This window comes from Oryctolagus cuniculus, chromosome 10, assembly GCF_964237555.1.
Source record: "Oryctolagus cuniculus chromosome 10, mOryCun1.1, whole genome shotgun sequence".
In the NCBI taxonomy this organism is placed as follows: Eukaryota; Metazoa; Chordata; class Mammalia; order Lagomorpha; family Leporidae; genus Oryctolagus; species Oryctolagus cuniculus.
The window spans coordinates 71,477,996-71,499,340 of record NC_091441.1 but is presented as its reverse complement, the minus strand read 5'-3'; the positions used below and the strand labels follow the sequence as shown (position 1 = coordinate 71,499,340).

The 21,345-nt window shown below is 40.4% G+C and overlaps 1 long non-coding RNA gene across 1 annotated transcript; it reads left to right on the top strand.

Annotated features, from left to right (window-relative positions):
• The first annotated feature begins 11,595 nt into the window (after window positions 1-11,595).
• LOC138844069 (uncharacterized) lies at window positions 11,596-21,005 on the top strand. The gene is made up of 3 exons (XR_011379465.1): window positions 11,596-11,997; window positions 13,619-13,682; window positions 13,976-21,005. It is a non-coding gene; the product is annotated as an uncharacterized lncRNA (long non-coding RNA).
• The last annotated feature ends 340 nt before the right edge of the window (window positions 21,006-21,345 follow it).

The following is a 21,345-nucleotide window of genomic DNA, read 5'->3' as shown; positions in this document are numbered from 1 at the left end:
AAGTTTCTCTAAGCTATGCAGAACGGCATTCGTGTGACAGAAGCTTTCAGATAAGCCCATGAGAGTATTTCAGGCATGGAAAGCCAAGACACCTGGCAAAAAACAAACAAACAAACAAACAAACAAACAAACTAAATGGAAGATCTCTGTGAGTGAGATCCCAATGGAAAGAACAGGTCTTCAAAGAAGGAGGTACCTTTCTCTGAAGGGAGGAGAGAACCTCCACTTTGACTATGACCTTGTCTAAACAAGATAAGAGTCGGAGAACTCAAGGGGCTTCCATAGCCTTGGAAACTCATGACTGGAGCATAGGGAGATTACTGATGCCATAGACAGGAGTGTCAATTGGTAAAGTCAACAACAGGAGTCACTGTGCACTTATTCCTCATGTAGGATCTCTATCCTTAATGTGCTGTACATTGAGGCTTAATGCCATAACGAGTACTCAAACAGTATATTTCACTTTGTGTTTCTATGGGGGTGCAAACTGTTGAAATCTTTACTTAATGTATACTAAGCTGATCTTCTGTTAAAAAAAGAAGAAATTAGCAATTCCCAACTTGACTCTCACTGGAATTAAACATGACAATAGGTCTGATCTGATTTCATCATCATTTAAAAAATCATCTATTATTTTTCACTTGATGTTTCTGTGTGGGAGCAAACTGTTGAAATCTTTACTTAATGTATGCTAAACTGATCTTCTGTATATAAAGAGAATTGAAAATGAATCCTCATGTGAATGGAAGGGGAGAGGGAATGGGAAAGGGGAGGGTTGCGGGTGGGAGGGACGTTATGGGGGGGAAGCCATTGTAATCCATAAGCCGTACTTTGGAAATTTATATTCATTAAATAAAAGTTAAAAAAAAAGATCTTCAAATAAACCAAGTTATAGCAAAGTGTTTTCCAATGTGTTTGTGCTCATTAACTCACCATGACCATTTAAATTTCAAGAGTTCCACGTTGTTACTATTGATGTGTCCAAGTTGTTGATTGGTTAATTGTACCTTGTTATATTTTCAGTTCTTTCTAAGCCATGTCATTTTCTATGTAAACAAACACTATTCATTTTTATGTGTTGATTTTATATCCTGCAACTTTTCAAACTCTCTCATGAGTTCAAATATTCTCTTAGTGGAAATTTTTGGTTCCCCTATGTAGACAATAATGCCATCTACAAATAGGGATAATTTTACTACCTCCTTTATAATTTGTATCACTGTGATTTCTTTTTCTTTCCTAATGACTCTTGTTAAAACTTCCAGAACTATATTGAATACCAATGGTAAAAGTGGGCATGCTTGTCTGGTTCTGGATCTTAGTGGAAACGCTTCCAATTTACCTTCATTCAGTATGCTTCCAGATTTGGGTTTGTCAAATATTCCCTCAAATGGATTGAGAAATGTACATTCTATCCCAATTTACTTTAGGTTTTTTATCATGAAATGATGTTGTGTGTTATCAGATGCTATTTCTACGTCTATTGAGATAGTCAGATGTTTTTTATTCTTTGGTTTGTTAATGTGATGTATCACATTTATTGATTTGTGTTGAACTATCCCTACATACCAGGGATAAATCTCACTTGGTCTGGTTAAATGATCTTTCTGAAGTGTTGTTGGATTTGATCAGCTAGTATTTTGTTGAGGATTTTTATATCTATGTTAATCAGAGATATTGGGCTATAGTTCTTTCTCTTTGTTATATCTTTTCTTTGTTTTGGAATTAAGGTGATACTGGCTTCCTAGAAGGAGTTTGGGATGATTCCCTCCCTTTGAATTGTGTTGAATAGCTTGAGAAGAATTGGAATTAGGTTTTCACTAAAAGTTGGTAGAATTCAGCAGTTAAGCCAATCCTGGGATTTTCTTTTTTTGGGAATATCTTTGTTATTGATTCAATCTCTGTCTTGGTTATTTGTCTGTTTCAGTGTTCTGTGTCTTCATGACTCAGTTTTGGTAGATGGTATGTGTCAAGGAACCTATACATGTTTCCTGATTTTTCAAATTTGTTGGCAGCTGTTTGTAGTAATTCCTGATATTTCTATGCTATACTTTGTAATATGTCTGTTTCATCTCTGATCTTATCTATTTGTATCTCTTTGTGTTGTTGTTAATTAGGCCAATAGTGTATCAATTTTGCTTTTTATTGTTTTGTATTTGTTTTTCAAAAAAATCTTTCATTTAATTAACCTTTTGTATTATTCTTTTTGGTTTCAATTTCGTTTACTCTTTTAATTTTAATTATTTACTTCCTCCTGCTAATTTGCGGTTTGGTTTGTTGTTGTTTTTCTAGGTTCTTGAGATGCATTAATAGCTCATTTATTTTATGTCTTCCCAATTTATTGATGTAGGCACTAGTTGATATAAACTCCCTTATTAACAGTGATTTTGTTGCATTTCATAATTTTTGGTATGTTGTACTGTCGTCTTCATTTGTTTCCAGGAATATTTTTATTTCTTTTTGATGTCTTCTTTGACCCACTGTTCATTAAGGAGCATGTTGTTCATTGTACATTTATTAGCATATTTTCTACAGATCCTTAAGTAGTTCATTTCTGGCTTCATTCCTTTTTGGTCACAAAAGACACAGGGTATGATTTCATTTTTTTAAATTTGCTGAGCTGTGCTTTCTTGGAGTAGCATATGGTCTACGCTAGACAAAATTCCATGCATTGATGAAAAGAATGTGCATTAAGCAGCTGTGAGCTGAAAGGTTCTGTAGATATCAGTTAGGTACATTTGGTCCATAGGGTTGATTAGTTCTCTTGTGTTTTTTTTGTTGTTGTTGTTGTTGTTGGTTTTCTGTCTAGCTGATCTGTCCACTGATGAAAGTGGGACTTGAAGTCCCCCATTATTATGGTATTGGAGTCTATGTCTCGCTTTAGATGCATTAACATTTCTTTGAAACAGCTATGTGCTCTGACATTGGGTGCATACATATTTATGATTGTCATATATTCCTCTTGAATTGATCCCTTGATCATTACATAATGACCTTCTTTTTCTAACAGTTTTTGTGTTCAAGTCTATTTTATCTGATATTAGGATGCCTATATCTGGTTGGTTTTGCTTTCCATTAGCATGAATTATTTTTTTTTTCATGCTTTCATTTTCAGTCTGCATGTGTCTTTGTATTGAGATGCATTACTTGTAGGTAGCAAATAGTTATGTCTTGGTTTTTTATTCTATTCAGTCAGTCTGTGTCTTTTAATTAGCCAGCGTAGACCATTTACATCAATGGTTATCATTGAAAGCAAAGCATTTGGCCCTACCATTTTTCCATAAATATATATTGTATGTTTTGGATTTTCTTTGTACATTTACTGGGAGATTTTCTGCTTTCACCTTCTTTCATAATGATGACTGTCATTCTCTGTTTTTCTGTGTAGCACATCCTTAAGTATAAATTGTAAGACTGGACATGTGGTTACAAATTCTTCCAATTTTTGTTTGTTTTGGAAAGTCTTTATTTAACCTTCATTTATTCATTTCTTCCAAGTGATAAATGTTCTGTGTTAGCCCACAGTGGCTACAGCCCTTACCCACACAGGTGCATGGACTCCACAGTGGATCTGTGCAGTCACAGTGGATCTGTGCAGTCAGTGTGAGCACAGAACCATCTGCGATGACACAGACTGTCAGGGAGCTCTCAGCCTCTGATACCAGACACAATGAATGCCCAGAGATCCTGCTACACTACCCACATCTTTTTGTGCACAGAGTTCCAAAAATCACAGCATGCATAGGTTCCCGTCTCAGCCCCATGAGCTTGCTCTGCCCATGGAGTAAACAGAGATATTCCCAGAAGCCAGCTGCCTGTGGGTGCTCCAACTTGGCATCTTGAGCCCCTAGCCAGTGATAGGTTTAGGGGATGGTGGCACATCACATTCCTAAATGGATGCCCAGCCCCCTACTAAGCCTCCCGGCCACAGTCAAAGTCAGTGGGAAATGTAGACTTGTGCCTCTGTTATAACCCCCTAGCCATGAATGATGTCAGTGCTTCTGCAGCCTCTGCTGGCATCAAGATGGCACTTTCTCCGCACTGGTCCCTGGGTACCCTTGTCAGGGGATGGGGAGAAAGAAATGTGTTTTCCTTCACTGGATTGGGTGGGCACCATGCCTCCGACTAGGACTCCAGGATAGATTGAAAGTCATTGTGGTAAGCAAGGCTCTCCCTCAAGCAATAAAACCAATGGCATGGACTGCCATTTTCTGTTATCACCTCACCCTCAGAAGCTTGTGTCTCCACCCCCCCATAAAAGAAAAGAAAGATACTTTCCAGTAAACAAGACATATATCACTAAAACAGTGAAATTAAAATATATACCTGTCCTCAAAGATCTTAAATATGATTTCCTATATCTGGATTACATTGTGGTATAGTTTTACAAAAAATTATGTGTTCATACAATATGTTCCAGTTTGTAAAAAAATTATGAAGACAGGAGGAGTTTACACAGAGAAGTCAGCATGACAGCACCTGGTAACGGCATTAATGTTCCCATCTCATACTCCATGAGGAAGCTGATGAGAGAAATCAGGAAGTTTCTTTGCAGTCAGGAACTGAGCAAGAACCATGTCCTCCTGAGCTGCTGTATCTTTTCTTTCTTTCAGTGTATGTTATGCCCTGGATCCATAGTAACATCAGATATCCTTTTCTTATCCGTTTGCTGCCTGTGGCTACTGCTGAGTAAAAAATATGTGATGCATGAAGTCTACTTAATGGTCCAGGGTGCAATTTCCTACATTCCTGGATTGTCTCTGTGTAACTTAGTCTACCAGAAGCTTCCCAAAGATCTGTAATTCAGAAACAGACAACCTGGGCAGAGGTGTCCTGCAATGAATAAATTCTTACTTCTAACAGGCTGAAGTGGACCATCTGGCTTCCTTAAGGAACTACAAAAGTATAATTTTAGTGGAAGCCTCTGTGAAGTAGTTTGGGAAGCAATGTAAAGATTTTAGCAAATTAAGAGAGTTTATCAGCACATGCAGGAGCCAGCACTGTGCTGTAGAAGGTTAAGCCTCTGCCTGCAGTCCTGGCATCCAATATGAATGTCAGTTCAGATCCCAGCTGTTCCTTTTCTGACCCAGTTCCCTGCTAATGTGCCTGGGAAAGCAGTGGAAGATGGTCCAAGTGCTTGGGCCCCTGCACCCACATGGAAGAGCCAAATTATATTCCCTGAAGGAAGGATTTAGAGCATCCTTTTAAGGTAAAAGAGAAGTTTGAATGAATTACAAAAGTCCTTTGTTAAAAATTCTAACTTTAAGGGCTGGCACTGTGGTATAGTGGGCAAAGCCTCTGCCTGCAGTGCTGGTATCCATATGGGTACCAGTTTGAGTCCTGCCTACTCTACTTCTAAACCAGCTTCCTGTTAATGTGCTTGAGAATGCAGTGGAACATGGCCCAGGTGCTTGGGCCCATGCACCCATATGGCAAACCCAGAATAAGCTTCTGGCTCCTGGCTTCACATTGGCCCAGCTCTGGCCCTTGCAGCTATTTGGGGAATGAACCAGCAGGTGGAAAGTTGGAAGATTCTCTCTCTCTCTCTCTCTCTCTCTCTCTCTCTCTCTCTGTGTGTGTGTGTGTGTGTGTAAAAAGAATGAAAAAGATTTATTTGTGTGTTAATTCAGACTTACCCCTAATGGTAGAGCTAGAAACATGTCATGGGACTCCAAATCCGATTAAGTTGGCATATACCAATCCCATCTTACTAGTTAAAGTGATCAGTTTAAGTTCATAATTGATCATAAAGATAGGATTAAATGTCAAAGGGATCACATAAACAAGACTAGTGTCTGCTAATAATAACTGATAGAATTAAAAACTAGTATTCAAAGAGTACTTTATACTTTGAGTGTCTGTGTGGGTTCAAACTGTTGAAATCTTTACTTAGCATATACTAATTTGAACTGCATATAAAGATAATTGAAAATAAATCTCAATGAAGAATGGGATGGGAGAGGGAGTAGAAGATGGGATGATTTGCGGCCGGGAGGGAGGTTATGGGGGGATAAGCTGCTATAATTCAGAAGTTGTACTTTGGAAAGTTATATTTATTAAATGAAAGTTTAAAAAATAAAAACAAAAAAAGATTTATTTTATTTATTTGAAAATCAGATTTACACACAGAGAGAAGGAGAGGCAGAGAGAGAGGGAGGTTTTTCTTTCACTTGTTCAGTCCCCAGTTGGATGTAATGGCCGGGGCTGCACCAATCTGAAACCAGGAGCCAGGAGCTTTCTCCGGGTCTCCCATGTGGGTGCAGGGGCCCAAGTACTTGGGCCATCTTCCACTGCTTTTCCAGGCCATAGCAGAGAGCTGGATTGGAAGTGGAGCATCCGGGACTCAAACTGGTGCCCACATGGGATGCCAGCACTGCAGGTGTAGGCTTTACCCGCTATGCCACAACGACAGCCTGGAGGATAAACTTTACTTCTGCAGCTCATTTCACAGACTAGCTTAGGGGAGTTTATTCAATACAGTCCTCAGGATGTTCCTTCTTAGCAAATGGTTTTCTTTGTTAATCTGTGTGTGTTAGAGAGAGAGAGAGAGAGAGAGAGAGAGAGAGAGATGTCATCCACTGATGTGCACCCCAAATGCCAGCAATTGTTAGTGCTAGGTTAGTGTGAAGCTGGGAGCTGGGAACTCAATCCAGGTCTTTCATATGGGTGAGTGGAATTCAATTACATGAATTGCCTTCCAAGGTCTGCATTGTCAGGAAGCTGAAGTCAGTAGCCAGATTTGGGCAACAAACCCAGACATTTTGAATATATAATGCAGCTATCTTAACTGCTTAGGCTAAATACCTGCTCCCAGTGATACTATGATTTTTTTTCTTTTGTTTTTCACATTTGCTGCTGGTTTATAGAGATGACGTTAATTTTGTAGGATGGTTTTTGTATCCTGCACCCTTGTTAAACTCATCTATTAATTCTAAAAGTTTGTTTTTTTTTTTTTGTAGATTGTTATGGATTTTCAAAGTTGAAAATTTTGGTATCTACAAAGAATGACAGTTTGTTTCTTCCTTTCACATACACAATTTATTTTCTCTTCTTGCCTGACTGCACTTTCTGCAACTTCCGGTGCCCTATTGGGTAAGAGCATTGAGAATGCACACTGTTGATCTGTTCCTACCAGAACAGAAAAAGTTACACGTTTACAATTAAGTATTGAGTCAGATGTAGGTTTTTGTAGGTGTTCTTTATTAAGCTGAGTTAAATCTTCATTTGTTTTTACTGTGTTTCCTTTTACCCTTTCCCTAGTGCCTTCTTCCAGTCTCCAGAAACTGCTTTCAGATCCTTGATCAAATGTAAGTTGGCTGTAGATGTTTGGATTGATTTCTGGTGTTTCAATTCTGTTCCATTGGTCTATCCAACTGTTTCTGTACCAGTACAATGCTGTTTTGATTACAACTGCCCTGTAGTGTGTCCTGAAATCTGGTATTGTGATGCCTCCAGCTTTGTTTTTGTTGTACAAGATTGCTTTAGCTATTCGAGGTCTCTTGTGCCTTCATATGAATTTAAGCATCATTTTTTCTAGATCTGAGAAGAATGTCTTTGGTATCTTGATTGGGATTGCATTGAATCTATAAATTACTTTTGGGAGAATGGACATTTTGATGATGTTGATTCTTCCAATGCATGAGCATGAAAGATTTTTCCATTTTTTGGTATCCTCTTCTATTTCTTTCTTTAAGGTTTTGTAATTTTCACCATAGAGATCTTTAACGTCCTTAGTTAAGTTTATTCCAAGGTGTTTGATTGTTTTTGTAGCTATTGTGAATGGAATTGATCTTAGAAGTTCTTTCTCAGCCATGGTGTTGCCTGTGTATACAAAGGCTGTTGATTTTTGTGCATTGATTTTATATCCTGCTACTTTGCCAAACTCTTCAATGAGTTCCAATAGTCTCTTAGTAGAGTTCTTTGGATCCCCTTAATAAAGCATCATATCGTCTGCAAAGAGGGATAGTTTGAGTTCTTTCTTCTCAATTTATATCCCTTTAATTTCTTTTTCTTGCCTCATAGCTCTGGCTAAGACTTCCAGAACTATGTTAAATCGCAGTGGTGAGAGTGGGCATCCCTGTCTGGTACCAGATCTCAGTGGAAATGCTTCCAACTTTTCCCCATTCAATAGGATGCTGGCTGTGGGTTTTTCATAAATTGCATTGATTGTATTGAGGAATGCTTCTTCCAAACCCAGTTTGCTTAGAGTTTTCATCATGAAACGGTGTTGAATTTTATCGAATGCTTTCTCTGCATCTATTGAGATAATCATATGGTTTTTCTTCTGCAGTCTGTTAATTTGGTGAATCACATTAATTGATTTGTGAACACTGAACCATCCCTGCATACAGGGATAAATCCCACCTGGTCTGGGTGGATGATTTTTCTGATGTGTTGTTGTATTCTATTGTCCAGAATTTTGTTGAGCATTTTTGCGTCTATGTTCAGCAGGGATATTGGTCTGTAATTCTCTTTCAGTGCTGCATCTTTCTCTGGCTTAGGGATTAAGGTGATGCTGGCTTCATAGAAAGAATTTGGGAGGATTCCATCTTTTTCGATTGTTCTGAATAGTTTGAGGAGAATTGGAGTTAGTTCTTTAAATGTCTGGTAGAATTCAGCAGTGAATCCATCTGGTCCTGGGCTTTTCTTTGTTGGGAGGGCCTTTATTAATGTTTCAATTTCTGTTTCAGTTATGGGTCTATTTAGGTTTTCTGTGTCTTCCTGGTTCAATTTAGGTAGGTTGCATGTGTCCAGGAATCTATCCATTTCTGAGAGATTTTCCTGTTTGCTGGGATACAAGTCCTTGTAGTAATTTCTGATGATTCTTTTTATTTCTGTGGTGTCCGTTGTTACGTTTCCTTTTGCATCTCTGATTTTACTGATTTGGGTCTTTTCTTTTTTTTAGTTAGTTGGGCCAATGGGGTGTCAATTTTGTTTATTTTTTCAAAAAACCAGCTCCTCGTTTGGCTGATTTTTTGTAGTGTTTCTTTGGATTCAATCCTGTTGATTTCTTCTCTGATTTTAATTATTTCTCTTCTCCTACTAGCCTTGGTTCTGCTTTGCTGCAGTTTTTCTAGATCCTTGAGATGCGCTGAAAGCTCATCTATTTGGTGCCTTTCCAATTTCTTGATGTAGGCCCCTATTGATATAAACTTTCCTCTTAACACTGCTTTTGCTGTATCCCATAAGTTTTGGTATGTTGTGCTGTTATCCTCATTTACTTCCAGAAAGTTTTTGATTTCTCTTTTAATTTCTTCTGTGACCCAATGTTCATTTAGTAGCATGTTGTTCAATCTCCGTGTGTTTGCATATGCTCTAGGGATTCCTGAGTTGCTAATTTCCAACTTCATTCCCCTATGGTCTGAGAAGCTGCATCTTATGATTCTAATTCTTTTGAATTTGCTGAGACTTGCTTTATGGCCTAGTAGGTGGTCAATCCTAGAGAAGGTTCCATGTACTGCTGAGAAATATGTAAATGCTTTCTGTGTAGGATGAAAAGTTCTGTAGATATCTGTTAGATCCATTTGGGCTATAGTGTCGTTTAAATCTACTGTCTCCTTGTTGATCTTCTGTCCTGTTGATCTGTCTATTTCTGAGAGTGGAGTATTGAAGTCCCCCAGTACTATTGTATTGGGGTCTAAGTCTCCCTTAATGTCCCTTAACAAATCTTTTTTTTTTAACTTTTATTTAATGAATATACGTTTCCAAAGTACGAATAATGGATTACTATGGCTTCCCCCCCATACCGTCCCTCCCACCCACAACCCTCCCCTTTCCCACTCCCTCTCCCCTTCCATTCACATCAAGATTCATTTTCGATTATCTTAATATACAGAAGATCAGCTTAGTATACATTAAGTAAGGATTTCAACAGTTTGCTCCCACACAGAAACATAAAGTGAAAAATAATAGATGATTTTTTTAATGATGATGAAATCAGATCAGACCTATTGTCAGTGCTCTGTAATTAAGTGCATATACATTGATAATCGTTATATCTTCCTGTTGAATTGATCCCTTAATCATTATATAGTGCCCCTCTTTGACTCTCCTAACAGTTTTTGTGTTGAAGTTTATGTTGTCCGATATTAAGATGGCTATGCCTGCTCTTTTTTCATTTCTGTTGGCATGGTATATCTTTTTCCAGCCTTTTACTTTCAGTCTGTATTATTTTTGTTGGAAAGATGTGTTTCTTGTAAGCAGCAAATAGATGGGTTTTGTTCCTTAAGCCAATCAGCCAATTGGTGTCTTTTAACTGGACAGTTCAGTCCATTAACATTCAATATGACTATTGATAAGTAGCAACTTTGCCCTGCCATTTGCCAAAGATATTTTCTAATATATGATTTGAACTTCCTATGATCTTTTGGTGTGAGGTTTCCTTCATTTACCTTCTTTCATATTGATGATCGTGTTTCTGTGTTTCTGTGTGTAACACATCTTTAAGCATAATTTGCAGGGCCGGACGAGTGGCGACAAATTCTTTCAATTTCTGTTTGCTGTGAAAGGTCTTTATTTCACCTTCATTCACAAATGAGAGCTTTGCAGGATATAACATTCTGGGCAGGCAGTTTTTCTCTCTTAATACCTGAGCTATATCTCGCCATTCCCTCCTAGCTTGTAGGGTTTCTGATGAGAAGTCAGCTGTGAGTCTAATTGGAGATCCTCTGAGAGTAATCTGACATTTCTCTCTTGCACATTTTAGGATCTTTTCTTTATGTTTCACTGTGGTGAGTTTAATTACAACATGTCATGGTGAGAATCTCTTTTGGTCATGTTTATTAGGGGTTCTTTGAGCTTCGTGTACTAGGATGTCTCTCTCCTTCTCCAAACCTGAGAAATTTTCTGCTAGTATCTCACTAAAAAGGCTTTCTAATCCTTTCTCCCTCTCCATGCCTTCAGGAACTCCTAGAACCCGAATGTTGGGTTTTTTAATAGTATCCTGTAGATTACCAACAATATTTTTTAGATTTCTAATTTCCTCTTCTTTTCTTTGGTTTGACTGCATATTTTCCTGTGCTCTGTCTTCTAAGTCCGATATTCTCTCTTCTGCTTCACCCATTCTGTTTTTAAGGCTCTCTAATGTGTTTGTCATTTGATCTATTGAATTCTTCATTTCATTATGATTTCTCGTCACTGTCACAGTTTCATGTTCTACTAGTTGTTTCATTTCATTTTGATTCCTCCTTAATATTTCATTTTTGCGAGAGATTTTCTATCTTGTCCTTTAAGGATTTCTGTAGTACAAGAATTTGTTTTTGAGAACTTCTAATGTTCTTATCAATTTTTTGAGATCTGCTTCTTGCATTTCTTCTATCTCATCATCTTCATAATCTTGAATTGCGGTGTCTTTTATTTGGGGGCATCATAGTGTCTTCCTTGTTCTGGTTACATCGGTTTCTGCATTTGTTTGACATTGTGGAGATATTCTTTGGTTTCTTCACTGTGGTGCTTTTTTCGTTATACTATGATTCTAGATTGAGTGGACTGTCTGCTTTTGATGGATCCTTAGAGGGTGTGATGGGTGTGGCCAGAGACCTCTGGTTCTTCAGGGTTAAGGGTGTGCCAAAGTTGATTCACCTAGATTGTTCTCTCTCTCTCTCCCTCTCTTTTTGTTTTTGACTCAGTTGGGAAGTAATTCCGCACAGCTGAGTGGAATTGAGGGTAGTTGATGTATGAAATCTGGCCCCTGTGGGTATTCGTCTGCTCTACCCCTGGTACCACACAAAGAGTTTATGCAGCCCTCAGTGTGGTCTCAAATTTCTCCACAGTCTCTCACCAGGTTGCCCAGGTTACCGAGTTTGTGTACTCTGTGAGTTCTCTTGCCCCCCCCCTCAGATTTTCACAGTCTCAGTTCGTTAGCTCCACACTTTCACTAGGTCCTAACCTCCTGTTATTTCTCCCCACCAGAGTCAGGTTTTTCTGCTTGGCTAATGGCGGGCGCTGCTTTACATACGTAAAATGGCGCCTACTCTTTGTCTTACTCAGCTTTGTAAGGTGAGTGGAGAGAGAGGTTAGTGTCCGTGCTGGTTCCCCTTATTTATTCGTTTTTTTCTCTCCTCCAGTCAGCCTGGTGAACTTTCCCCAGTGGTGCTTCAGGCCTCGTTTCCTCTAGGCTCTTTCTGCCTTTCCCTGCCAATGTCTCGGGTTGCCGAGGTTTTTGTCTCACCTCCCCTTCCAGCGCTGGCACGCAGACTCTGCGGCTCAGCTTCTGTGGCGGCTCGGCTTCCACGCGGTGGGCAACCTTGCTCTCCCCGTAGGTCCTCCGTGTCACATCCACTAGATCCGGAAGGGTTTCCTCTGCAATTTTTTCCTGAGCCTTTTCCTGAGGCTACACTTTGATTAAACTATCTTTTCCCGGAGTATCAGTGTGTGCCCTCACTATTCCGCCATCATGGCTCCGCCCCTATAATTTCTTTTCTACAGATTAATTTGCATTTCATTTGTTCTTTTGTCTAGAGTGCTGAGGTGGAAACTGAGACTTCTGATTACAGTGATTCGTTCTAACATGCAATAGCACTGTGAACTCCCCACTAAGTACTGTCAGTAACATCTCAATATAGTTCATGTTTTCTTTTTCATTCTGTTCTAAATGCTTTCTTATCTCCCTGTTAATATTGCTTGAAACCCACAGGTCATTTAGATGTTTGTCATTTATTTCTTTCACATCCCTTTGCTAAAGATTTCAAAATAATGGTTTTCAATATTTTATATACACAGCATTGACAGATCATAGAGTTCACATCTCTACAGTGTATCTGCCCCTCTGCCTCCACATATAATTTCCCTTACCACTACCAGCTTGCATTGATGTAGTGCATTTATTAGAATTAATGACCAGGCTGGCGCCATGGCTCAATAGGCTAATCCTCCACCTTGCGGCACCAGCACACTGGGTTCTAGTCCCCGTCAGGGCGCCGGATTCTGTCCTGGTTGCCCGTCTTCCAGGCCAGCTCTCTGCTGTGGCCAGGGAGTGCAGTGGAGGATGGCCCAGGTCCTTGGGCCCCGCACCCGCATGGGAGACCAGGAAAAGCACCTGGCTCCTGTCTTCAGATCAGCATGAAATGCCGGCCGCAGCGTGCTGGCCACAGTGGCCATTGGAGGGTGAACCAATGGAAAAGGAAGACCTTTCTCTCTCTCTGTCTCTCTCACTGTCCATTCTGCCTGTCAAAAATTAAAAAAAAAGAATTAATGACCAAATATTGACCCTATATTGTTAATTATATTCCACAGTTTTCATTTAGGCACAGAGTTATGTGGGCTTTGGCAAAACATAATGACAGATATCCACCATTATATTTTATGCAGAATAATCTTCACACCCTTGAAATAGTTTGAGCTTGCCAGTTCTCTCAACTGCCCTCCACCATCACACACCAGCTTACTGTGAGTCTGTGTTTCAGTGCGTGTGCCTCTTGGCTGTGATATTCATGGTGCTTCTTGGCTTTTTTATCCTCCCTCCAAGAAACAGGACAGATGGTCAGAGAGGCTAGATTTCCCTCATTTCCCTTCCCCCAAGCTGGATAAAACCACAGTGAAGTCCTTCCCCATCTAGGGAGGCCTGTGTTGCAAAGAAAGTACTTGTTTATTTCAAAGTGGTTACTTTTCTCCTCCCCAGGGCAAAACAGGAAGGAAATTTCTCAGAGCCTCACTGTGAGAGCCTGAAGGGGGTCCTGCTGGAGGTAAAGTCCATGAATGTGCCCCCCATCCTGGACCAGATTGGCTCCCAGGAGTTTTTCCTTCTCAAGCTAACCCACTCTCAGCTCATAAAGCATTTTCTTAGGGAAAACTCAAAGAAATCTGTCCATCTAGAAGCTTTCAAATGAAGAATAAGAACAGGAAATCAGAAATTCATAATGAATGATACAGATGAGTCCACCTCCAGACCCTAAGCTGTCCTATCTCCTCTCAGCAGGAAACTGCAGACCAGGAACGTACATCTGGAGACTGATAAATAAATTCATCTTTTCTTCAGGAATGTTCATCAAGCCAAAGTGCCAGGCAAACAGCTGACTCATCTGGGGAAACAGGCGTCCTCCCAGGACAAAGATCAACCCCCTGGAAGGCAGCTCACCTCTCAACATCTGAGCTCCAGATGTGCCTTCAGTGCTCACCATACTCCACCCCCAAATAAAAACTACTTTGTCATGAACTTCATTCAAACCTAGCCAGAGCCTATCATGTAAAATCTCATGTTAGGTTGTCATTATTACGACAAAACACCCCAGGCAACAAACTCACAAAAACAGAAGGTTTATTGTGTTCACGGGCCAGGATCAAGTGGAAGAAGCTGGTCCCGACTCTGGTGATGTTCTATGGGCAGGAAGCACAGAGCATTGCTTGGGGATAGAGAGGGAGCATATTCTTGGCTGTCTTGCAAGCCAACACTTTATCATGGCGCATCTACCCTGACAGCCCAATCCAATCATTTTCCAATGGCCTCAAGTCTAAACAACACGATTAGATTAAGTTTTTACCCTCTTAGTACCAGGAACTTAGGAGTTCACCTTTCAAATGTCTACATGAGTTCAGGGCTCAACATTCTAACAACAGCATCACCATTGAGCCACCTGTTCTCAGACCCAAATGAAGTAAATATCTTCCCACAAGAACTGTACATGCCCGCTGCCAGGACCCATCACAGTGGCCTCCTACTGACAGATTAATAAACGGTGCTTCAGCACAGACTTCGAATTGACCATTTCCATGTCCATGGGATAATTTCCAATTGAAAGCTGCATGGCCGGCGCCATGGCTCAATAGGCTAATCCTCCTCCTAGCGGCGCCGGCACACTGGGTTCTAGTCCCGGTTGGGGCGCCGATTCTTTCCCAGTTGCCCCTCTTCCAGGCCAGCTCTCTGCTGTGGCCAGGGAGTACAGTGGAGGATGGCCCAAGTCCTTGGGCCCTGAACCCCATGGGAGACCAGGAGAAGCACCTGGCTCCTGCCTTTGGATCAGCGCGGTGCGCCGGCCGCAGCACGCCAGTTTTGGCGGCCATTGGAGGGTGAACCAACGGCAAAAGGAAGACCTTTTTCTCTGTTTCTCTCTCACTATCCACTCTGCCTGTCCAAAAAAAAAAAAAGAAAGAAAAGAAAAGAAAGAAAAAAAAAGAAAGCTGCAATAGCTATTTAGGAATGTATTTAGATATAGAGTGTAATGTTTAATTAGAATCTTAATTTTTGCCTAGGTATGATTTTCACAAAGGACTTTTCTGTCATTGTAAAAATTGCTATGCAAAAGATGTGCCATTGGTTTTAGAAAAGTAGTCAAGTTTCTACTTAAAATTCCTTCATTTGTTAAATTTGACTTGTCCATTCCTTAATATTTAATAAGGATTTTACAGGATTACTGCCCACTTTTATGTGTTGATTCATACAAAAACTACTCTGCAGAAAACTCCATTTATAACACAATAAGACAGGAATCACAGGACTTAAAATGCTAAAATTTCATCCCAACCTCTCCTGAAATATAAACTCCAGTTTAGAGACCAAGGTAGGTTGTTATGAAAACTGGTGACTCAAAATGTGTTTCATGCCAAAATGCACTCTCACTGGACTTGTGCATTTATTTAATTCCCACTGTGCTGCCAAGGCCATTTTCTCTGAGGTGTTTGTATAAAACACAGGTGAGCTCTTTCACGATAATGACATGGACAGGAAGTCACAAAACTTTGGAGTAGAGGGGAGCTCCTGGGTGCTGTCTCCTGTGTGCTGATTCACTCTGGTCAGCTCCCTCTTCTGCACATGTGGACCACCAAGCCTCAACAGACTGGAATTTGGTTTTCTGCCTTCAGTGCCAATCAGCTTATCTTTTTTATTTGTTTTTATTCCCTATCTGGCCTCTTTGAGTTGTGGCCTGGGGGTTCTTTAGGCAGGGTTATTTTCCCTACACTATAGGAAATCCATTCACAGATCTTTGACCTGAAGCATAGATTTCTATCCATGGCATTGGTGGGAATTCTCTGGGTTCACCCTGACACTGTGTTGTGCCTGTGCATGTTTTTCCCAATCAATACACAAAGCACAGTAACAGATGCAAAAGCAGAGGATTATTATTACCAGCCAGCTGGGACCCCTTGCCTACACACAGCCCTCCAGCAGTGCACAGGCAAAAGGCCCCCTCCCTTGGATTTTAATGTTTTTATACATTTAGATAAACAAGTACATAAGTCATTCTATATGCAGGCTACTTCCTTATTCTCTATATGGCAATTACCTAATTCTATGCATTTCATTGGTGTATGTCAAATGTAAAGGGGTGTAAATCACACAAAGGAAATGGCAGGAGGCAAGGGGCCCTACATTCCAGGAATTGTTTTGTACTCTTTGTTTCTGAGAATTAGGCCTGCCTCTGTTCTAACCCAGAACTTTGCCTGTCAGGGCGTTACAGTGGACAAGCAAGCAAGCCAGGATACAGAAGCAAAAATTTAGCAAGCAATGGGCTCTCTAATTCCCACAACTGTGAGTATTGGCAGCTGGGTTGGAGCATTCTGGCAGCTGAATGCCCCATCAGTCACAATCGCACTGAACCTTTCCTCTCCTGGCATTTTACAGTCTGGAAATTAATTACACACATTGCAGGTGGACGGTCAGTAATTTTTTTCTGTACTTTTCATCTACACAAAAATTAATTGATGTATTTGAAGGCAGAGTGATAGCGGTGGGAGAGATCAAGAGAGATATTCCATATGCAGGATTATTTGCCAAATGGTCACCACTGACAGGTGTAGGCCAGGCTGAAGTTAACAGCCAGGAACTCTATCTGAGTCTCCCACATGGATAGCAGGGATCCAAATAGTTTTGCAATGTGCTTTTCCAGGCACATTAGTAGGAAGCGGGATCTGAAATGGAATATGGAATATAGACTTTCTAACTGGCATCTTAACCACTAGGCCAATCATCTCCCCCTAGGTTTTGGTATTTTTCAAAGTTTTGTACATGACTGAATAACAAAAGCTTTGTTGGAACCCATAAGTATATGGTAAAACTTTGATTTGTTATTGAACCTGTAGGTTCTAAAATGGTGGTCTCATCTAGCTCCATAATTTCTTATTTATATAGAAGTCACTGAGCTAACAGAATTTTCATTAAGAATTAGAATGGCCGGCGCCGTGGCACAATAGGCTAATCCTCTGCCTGCGGCGCCGGCATACTGGGTTCTAGTCCCAGTCAGGGCGCCGGATTCTGTCCTGGTTGCCCCTCTTCCAGGCCAGCTCTCTGCTGTGGCCAGGGAGTGCAGTGGAGGATGGGCCCTGCACCCCATGGGAGACCAGAATAAGTACCTGGCTCCTGCCATCAAATCAGTGCGATGTGCTGGCTGCAGCGCGCCAGCCGCAGCGGCCATTGGAGGATGAACCAACGGCAAAAGGAAGACCTTTCTCTCTGTCTCTCTCTCTCACTGTCCACTCTGCCTGTCAAAAAAAAAAAAAAGAATTAGAATGATCTTACGTATCACAACTTCTTTTTTAAAAAAGATTTATTTCTTTTATTTCAAAGTCAGAGTTACACAGAGAGAGGAGAGGCAGGGAGAGAGAGAGGTCTTCCATTCAATGGTTCCCTCCCCAGTTGGCTGCAAGAGTGGGAATTGTGCTGATCCAAAGCCAAGAGCCAGGAGTTTCTTCCGGGTCTCCCACACGGGTGCCGGGGCCCAAGGGCTTGGGCCATCTTCTACTGCTTTCCCAGCCCATAGCAGAAAGCTGGATGGAAAGTGGAGCAGCTGGGACTCAAATCGGCGCCCATATAGGATGCCAGCGCTTCAGGCCAGGGTGTTAACCCATTGCACCACAGCGCTGGCCCCACATTTCACAACTGCTGCCAAGAATGTATATACAATAGCTTATCATTACATAATAGTTGGTACAAGAAGCTGATGAAAGTAATTTGTAAATAATTTCAGGATGCATACAGATATGAATTTCATCACTTTATAACCTCCCCAAAGCTAACACTTTTTTTAAACTTTTATTTAATGAATATAAATTTCCAAAGTACAGCTTATAGATTACAATGGCTTCCCCCCATAACATCCCTCCCACCCGCAACCCTCCCCTTATCCACTCCCTCTCCCCTTCCATTCACATCAAGATTCATTTTCGATTCTCTTTATATACAGAAGATCAGTTTAGCATACATTAAGTAAAGATTTCAACAGTTTGCTCCCACACAGAAACATAAAGTGAAAAATACTGTTTGAATACTAGTTATAGCACTAAATCTCAATGTACAGCACACTAAGGACAAAGATCCTACATGAGGAGTAAGTGCACAGTGACTCCTGTTGTTGACTTAGGTCAACACTTTTTAAAACATAGGGTACTCTCTGGCTTTAAATACATCTCTGATTAAACATACAGAGAGTATTGAGTCAATTATAATTTATTATAAATTGTTTTCTATTTTATGTGAATAATTTTGTATCATCATTAATACATTTATTTTCTATTGATCTCTAAATTTAATTAACTGTTAGACAAACATTTGTATTTTTTAGGAAACATGTCTGTGAAAGTCAGTGGGAGTTGGTGGGGTGGATAAATCTGGGCAGGTGCTGGCCTTTTGAGGACCATAAGTGGAGGAGAAGTACCCAAGGGATGGGAAGGTCACAACTCCTATCTTTGGCACTGAATTCTGTCAGTGTTTTTATGTGCTTGCTAATGAAATGGCTGGTTACTGCAGAGATGGCAATGGGTTAACGTCATCACACGCAGCACAGGAAGTAGAGCACTTACTAGAATCTCTGCTTGCGATTCCTTTAGAATTCTGTGAAGTCAGAGGATGGTTCTAGATACTACATTCCACAAAATGTCTACCCTGATGTAATATCCATTCTCTTTATACAAAGAACAGGTGTGGTTGAAAAACTCACATCTAAAATAGCCTAGGAATACAATTTTTCAAAACTGACTGACTTTAAGTAAAATATATAACAGATTGAGAAAATTGATGCCTTGGGTATAAAGTTCATGAAAATTGAGTTTGTCCTAGTTGTTTCCATCCATAATAAACTGATATTCCCCAAAATTAAAAGCTACTTAGGGTACAGATTTGGCCTAGGGGCTAGGAGACCAGTTAAGACAGCTATGTCACATTTTGTAGTTCCTGGATTCAAAACCTTGCTCTGGCACCTTGCCACAGCTCCTGACTCTAGTTCATTGCTAATGTGGACCCTGGAAGCAGAAGTAATGGAACAAATAGTTAAGTTCCTGCCACTCACAAGGAAGACCTGAATTGAGTTCCTTGCTCCCACCTAACCATAGCCATTGCAGGCACTGGGTGAATGAACCAGTGGATAGGAGCTTTGTCTCTCTTTACCCCTTAAACAGATTTTTAAAAATATTTCATATTTCATATTTTTCATAGGAAATGAAGAGTGCTGAAATCTGTACACATTAAGAACATGCATTCATTATTCCTCTCAAAAACCTCGAGAAACTTTGTGCTCCAAGTTTATCCTGAAAAACTTGCTTGATCTCTAAATCGAATTAATTGTTAGACAAACATTTGTATTTTTTAGCAAAAATGTCTGTGAAACACTGAGCGTTGGTGCTTCCTCTGCTTCCCAGGGTCCACATTAGCAATAAACTAGAGTCAGGAGCTGTGGCAAGGTGCCAGAGCAAGGTTTTGAATCCAGGAACTACAAAATGTGACATAGCTGTCTTAACTGGTCTCCTAGCCCCTAGGCCAAATCTGTACCCTAAGTAGCTTTTAATTTTGGGGAATATCAGTTTATTATGGATGGAAACAACTAGGACAAACTCAAACAACAGAAGCAAAAAACTGTCTCTTATTAAGCCATCTTGGACTACTATTCTATATTTTGCTGGTGGCTACAGCCCCATTTTACAATTATTGTGACTCTAGGTGTTCCTAGTCAGTGGGCTCAGCACATTTCGTATGTTGCTGTTCCCAATTCTCAACACTGAGTTTCACTTGGTACTTGGTCTGCAAGGCTGGCCTGGTAGTGAGGGTCAGGGTCTTGCCAGCTGTTTGAAGTTGACCAGGAAGAAGCATGTGAATATTTTGCTCTCCTTCTCTGTTCTACAAAAATTGTTGCCTAAGCACTCGTTTCCAGACAGAGTGACCACTTTATACCCAAAATCATAGGTTGAAAGTCATGATCTCTGAGGTTAAAAGTGCACTTTGCTGAGAGACCCCTTCAGAGACACAGAGGTAATGAGGTTGATTTGAATTTCACTTTATCAAAAGGGCTATTTCAGGACACTAATGGAACTTCTTGGATATTTTCTTTCTCCTCGTAATTCTCAGCATTTCCAGTACTGAGTCATTGAGTGTGTTCTTCAAAGCATGGCCAGTATTAATATGTTTCAAAATTCAAAATTTTGGATTCAAAATAAGTTTTGTCTAACTCCGCAAATACAGTTAACAATTGAGCATTTTGGAAATTATACTCAACATTAAGATACTAATCATCACTTTAGGAAGTACAGCTATTAGTATAAATTTATATTACAGATTTTAGCAAAAGAAACAAAATTATTACTTTGGGGGAAAAAGCTTAGATTATACCACAAGATACTAAAAAGCTTCTTTTAAAACTTTTTTATGTTTATTTTCATATTATTTGAAAAGCAGAGTCACATGCAGAAGTGAGGGACATATATGAAGTGTCCATCGCCATTTCATTCCTTAAATGAATACAACAGCCAAGACTGGACCAGCCTGAAGCCAAGAGTCCAGAATTTCATCCAGGTCTCCCATGTGGGTGGCAGGGACCCAAGTATTTGAGTCATCACTTACTGTCTCTCAGAATGTATATTAGCAGGGAAGCAGCATCAGAAGCAATGTAGCTGCAACTTGAACCTGGCACTAAAATTTTGGGGTGCGCATTCCAAGTGATGACTTAACTTTGTACCAAACACCCACTCAATAGATTCTTATACCATTGGACGTCTGACAATTGGTACTCAATAATAACCAAAATAGTGTATGACGTGAAAGGCAGGTTTTTTTTCACTCAAATAAACACTTGAACAGACTAATAATATTTTAAAATAACCTAGCAGCCAACGCTGTGGCATAACGGGTAAAGGTGCTACCTGCAGTGCGATATGGATGCTGGTTTGAGTCCCAGCTGCTCCACTTCCAATCCAGCTCTCTGCTATTGCCTGGGAAAGCCAGGTTCAAGTCATCAGGCCCCTGCATCCACATGGGAGACCTAGAAGCTCCTGGCTCCTGGCTTTGGATCGGCACAACTCCAGCCATTGTGGCCATCTGGGGAGCGAACCACAGGATGGAAGACTCTCTCTCTCTCTCTCTCTCTCTCTCTCTCCCCACCACCCCCTGCTTCTCTGAAACTCTGCTGTTCAAATTAATAAATAATTAAT